Here is a 6,000-nt window from a genome sequence, read left to right as displayed (position 1 = left end):
GTTTATTGAAATTTTCAAATATTTAGATTAACATTTTTCATCAAATTTGAAAAATTGGGAGGCATTACTTCACTTTTTCCTGCCTTTTCTTTTTCTTATCCTCCTGAAATTTCCATTATGTTTATATTTATGGTGTCCCACAGGTCTCTCAGACTCTAAGATGAAAAGTCATTCGAGATTATCCAGTCTCAGGAACAAAAAAAAAAAAAAGAAAATGAGCAGAGTCTTTTTGTTCCTCAGACTGGATAATCTCGAATGACTTTTCATCTTTAAGTCTACTACTTCTTTCTTCTGCCAGCTCAAATCTACTATTGCTGTTATATATTTTTTCTTTTCTGTTATTGTATTTTCAACTCCAGAATTTCTATTTAGGCTCTTTTGTATAATATCTAGCTCCTTAATAATATTTTCTATTTGGTAATAAGTATTGTCATACTTTTAAAAAATTATTTAGACATAGTTTCCTGGAGTTCTTTGAGCATATTCAACATAGCTGATTTAAAGTCTGTGTCTAGTAAATCCAATGCCCGAGCTTCCTCAGGAAGTTACTAGATAAGGACTTGTGATTGAAAATTAGATTTTTAAAAACACATTGTAACATCTGTGGCATCAGATTCCTCCATCCATCCCAAAGTTTTGTGGCTTTTGCTCTTGTTTTTCTGGTTGCCACTTGTTTAGCAACTTTTCTAGACTCCTTATTCCCTGAAGGCCTTTGCTAGCTTTTTGTTAAGTTCTTGCTTTTACTTTTAAGCCTGGCCTCCTAAGGGTCACATCTGGTTTAGTATAATTTAGTGGTCACCAACTGATTGGTCAGAAGAGATGCTTAAATGCCTTGCCTTTCAATCTTTCACTGTTGCCAAGGGGACCTGTGTGAGAAGGTAACCCTTCAAACTTCAGTTTACAAGGTATCCTTAGCTCTTATTTCTTACTTGCAAAAGGACAGTAAGTTATGAGTGCCTTTTCCTTTCCCAGGTCTTTCCTAGGCATTTGCTCGGGTTTGCTCATGTGCAGTCTTTTAGATCTCATGGAACATGTATGAGCTTTCTAAAGTTTCCTATGGTTGTCCAGTTCTCCAGGATTTTCTTTAAAGTTACCCAAATAGGCTCTTGTTTGCCCAACTGAAATCATAGCCTTGGGCAGCTGAAATGGCACCAGCAGTTTGCTATTGTTTTAAATAATGTCCTAGAGCAGGCTTCCTGATGCACACACACACACACACACACACACACACACACACAGAGCTAAGTTCTGGGTCAAATAGCTACCATACTCTGAGAACAACGCTTTTAACCAAGATCAAAAAACAATCAATCTTTCCATTTTCTGTATGGCTGTCAATGTTTGGTGACCACCCTGCTGAACAGAGTATGAAGGAGGAAAGAAATGAACTCATTGTTAGAATTTTACAGACCCTATTTTACTGATCTTTAGTAGTTTCCCTTGGATACATGATTTTCAGTCTGTTCTGTGGTGTTGGTTATTGCCAGATTTCTTTAATGTTTGTTTTTATTTGTTTGGACCATATTTTTGTTGTTTTAGAGGAGAAACAAGTTCACCAAGGTCTTTAGTCTATAACTCTAGAAGTTCACTCTCTGGTTCATTTTTCTTTCAACTGTTAGAAATTTCTGTCTTTTTGCTGTATTGGTTGACCGACTGAGATACTCTTTCTGGGCTGTTTCTTTTACCCAAAGTACAAGAATAATATGTCACATATTATAAAAGACTGCTGCATAAGTGAGTGTAGAAAGGTCTAGAGAATTATAATTTGTATGTAAATGCATACCTACATATGTAGGTATAAATAAATATGTAGATATACTTTCCTTCTGTCATTCTGAAAATAATTTAAGAGAATGATAGGCTGTTTTACCTTGAGGACTTCGGGTGACAAAATTGGCTGGAATAATTTGGTGGCTAATAGCAAATTTGGACAAACACATTAAATGATTCTTTGAGGAGAGTAGACTCATGAAGAGAATCATAAAGTTACTATATCTCCCACTGTGCCTTTGAAGGTATTCAGTGATACTAGTTTTTCCTTTACCATTGAATAAAAATTTAGTTAGCTCTTCCTTCCCATAACTCCACTAGACACTTTACAATACAAAGATCTATCATGAGTTTGAGTCACAAACACTCAGTTCAGTACATAAAATTCTCCAGCCTAATTACCTACTTTAATCAAAAGCAAGACATCATCATACTCTTTCCAAGCTACGCCTTATTGAAGACAAGGCATCTGCCTTTAAGAAAGGGATTGCAGGTAACTTCTTTCTTTCTCCTTCATTTTTATCCCCATATACCAGTTGCTAATTCTTATCCCTTCCTCTGAGGTTAGAGGAAAGGAAGAGTAAAGTAGTAATGGAAACAAAAATGCCATTAGGTGACTTGCACCATTATAAGCTTCCTTCTGTCCAGCAGGTTGTTAAATCTGCATCTTTTTCCTGTGATATGATACTTCCATGTTTGTTTGCATTTTGCGATACCGTCACTCCAAAGTTTATACTGAATCACCTGTGGTCCCTCGGACTTTTTACTAAAGCCCCCAGACTTAAAAAAACTTTCTTTCAGGGAAACTCGTTTCTTTCAAGGCTGAGAAGAGGCCAGTTGCTTTTCTACTAGGTGCACTATTCCAAATTCCCAGATTTGTCTAACCTTGATGAATACCTATTATAAATAACCAACTTGTGTTTCTTCCTTTCATTGCTCTTTAACTGCTTGAGCAACATTTCTTGACTCCTGAATCAGATCATATTCTTCCCACAGTCAGAGATGACGCTGCATAGTCTTTATAACCTTGCATCATCTTTACTGTCATCAACATTTAAGCAATGAAATGAAATACTAGTTGCTGTAATTATAGTTAATAGTAGCTAACATTTATGGAGCATTTACTAGGTATTGCCTAAGTATACTTTTACTTTATATATACTTATAATCCTTACATATATTATCATACATAATCACCTTATGGGATAGGTAAAAACAAAACCATGGGTAGATAACACCTTTATTTTAAATATGAGGAAGATTAGTCCCAGAGAAACTAGGCAACTTATTCAAAGGCACTTGGTCAGGGGTGGCAGAAGCATGTTTTAGCTCAGAGCCCAGCTCCAGACTCCACAACACCTGCACCCTTTTGTGTTTTGTCTCCTTAGTGTCCTAGTGACTCTGACATTAATTTTTCAGGTAGTCTTAAATTATCTCATCTTATTCATCCTCAAAATGTTCCTGTCTATAAATGGAGGAGGAAAGATCAGAATTGTAAAAGCATCCATTCTTATTTTGTCATTCCATGGCTCAATAAAGACACCTCTGGGCCAGGCTCAGTGGCTCACACCTGTAATCCCAGCACTTTGGGAGGCTGAGGCAGGTAGATCACCGGAGGTCAGGAGTTCAAGACAGCCTGGCCAACATGATGAAACTCCATCTCTACTAAAAATACAAAAATTAGCCGGGCATGGTGGCCCATGCCTGTAATCCCAGCTACCTGGGAGGCTGAGGCAGGAGAATCGCTGTAACTGGGGAGGCAAAGGCTTCAGTGAGCCAACATCACACCTATTGCACTGCAACCTGGATGAATGAGCAAGACTCCATCTCAAAAAAAAAAAAAAAAAAAAAAAAAACAACAACAACAGCAAAAAACCTCCGATAACACCCTTTCTATGAAGCTCTGAAGCTCTGTCCAGCCAAACTGTCACACACTAATGGGCTTAAACAATACTAATGAAAACAATCTCTTCTCTCCATATCCATTATCTCACTACATCTTTACAGTATTTTTAACCAATTACCCAATGTCCAAGAATAGAGCCTCAGATACAGATATAGAACAACATCAACAAAAAGCCCTGAATTCTGACACAAAAATTTGAACATTTTCATGTTTCCTTGACCTAGAGATACTTGGATTCAGCACATTAACTTATCTGACCTCGCAAACCTTACAGCAGGACCATGGTAAATAAGAAGAAAAAAAGTGTAAGACACAATTATCTGCTAACTCTTAAAAAGAAAATTCCTCCTTATCTCTTTCTGCAGGAAAAAAAATTTTTAATATATTCGCTCTCCCTTTCCATCTTTTATTCTGCTCCATCCTCCTTGGTCTTCCAAGTCTTTCCTTTCTTAATAGGTTTGTATTAGCCTTAAAAACACAAATCCTACTGTACTGGTCTTACCTTGACATTAAGATCCTTGTATATGAGCTGTCTGAAGAGGACCCACAGAGGCTTTGTCAATAAATAATAAAAATCCAGCACATGAAGGTTTGACTATGATGTGAGATATCCAGAACATTGGTGTGACGTAAAATTTCTGAAGTGTGGCAAAGCAGACTTATTTCTCTAAAAACATAATTTAATCTCATCAAATTATCACTTGACAACTGGTTGTAAATCATGTATGAGGAAGCAGAGAAGCAGCTTGGAACGGATGCCACCTTTAAAGTCAGTATTTAACCAAGAAATAATATGCTTGCAGGTAATCAGCTCTATGGTTCTGCATCATTAGCAGATCCATTAGTACCATTTGCTTATTTGTTAAGTATCTCGCACCCATCTCCATCTCCACAGTTTCTGGCATGGGTGTCCATAACAAGTTGATATGCAACAAGGTCAATAAGCACAGCTGGTGGAAGTTTAGGGATAACAAGCACAATGCTATGTGTCCATGTGGGGCAAAGATCATCACATGACCCCAGGGATTCAGACCATATCTTGGCTGGCTATGCATGTGTATTATTAGTTGAAGGGCAAAGACCTTCACAATCCATGGTGAGCAAGTAATGTTAGGTATGCATAATATGATACGACAAAATTGAGTTTATAGTCAACTCTTAGTGATTCATTACTACCAGAGAGTATGGATGTTGTGGCTTATCCAAAAATCACTTCAATTGGCTTTGATTAAATCATTTCCAAAATGGATAAAGCAAATCTACCTCAAGTTTGTATGATTACAAAGCTAGTCAATGATGACACAGAGGCCAGAACCCAAGTCTTCTGAATCCTACTGACATGCTTTTGTATTTTTATCATATTTTCCAATGTGTCAGCAAATTCCAGAATTTGACAGAATGAGCAACAAAATAGATGTGGTTTCAAAGAGAAGAGGGAGATACAGACCTTGGGTTCTCTAATTTTTGTCAGGAGAAGTTAGATCCTGAAGGCAATACTGGAGGAGAACAAGAAGACTGGCTGGAATGTTCCATGCCAAAGGACAAAGCACATCTTGTAATGTTTTCAATTGTTTATTTAGCTATTGCTATTAATTTCACGTTTGTCATTTACTGACACAATTGCAAGATTGAGAAAATTAGTACATCAATTTACGTGAGTCAATGAGCCTTCTATGTATCATTCTTGTTTATTCTCTTCAAGATAACTTAAGTCTGAGTGTGGGATTCTGCCACAAAGGTTTATATAAACCAACTCTTCAGCTTTGCCTCTTGCAAAAATCTCCTCTGCAAAAGCAGATATTAGCTGAGTTGATGGGGTTAGCAGCATAAAGCACTGCATGGAAGACTTTGAAGTCAGCAGAAAACTTTATCACCATGTTTGTCTACTAGAGATTTCTGTACTCATGAGAATTGTAAAGGCCAAATAATTAGTCCACATCTAATAGTAATACATGCATTAGAAATTCAGCATAGTGAAAACAAAAAAAAGGTTGCTGATATTCATATCCTAATAATTATACAGTACTTTTTCAACCTCCTTCGGCTCAATGAGCTTTTTCCTCATTTATCTATTGGCCTTGCAATCTCTGACAAGTGCTTCTGTGGGGGAAAAAAAAATGACCACTTCTCAAAGTTTGATAGCTCATAAATAACAAATTGCACACCCAGTAGTATTATCACTTCATATAAGCATTACAGTTCAGCTTTGGAATTTATTAACTCAGTAGCTCAAAAACATGACTAGGGATGCAGGATTTTTCCATCTTCCAGCATTGCATCCTTAATCTGTTTTCTTTCCTCCTTAGATTTATTTCCCATCATTG

The sequence above is a fragment of the Pongo abelii genome, chromosome 7 (assembly GCF_028885655.2).
Source record: "Pongo abelii isolate AG06213 chromosome 7, NHGRI_mPonAbe1-v2.0_pri, whole genome shotgun sequence".
Taxonomy (NCBI): Eukaryota; Metazoa; Chordata; class Mammalia; order Primates; family Hominidae; genus Pongo; species Pongo abelii.
This window is presented reverse-complemented; position numbering follows the sequence as displayed.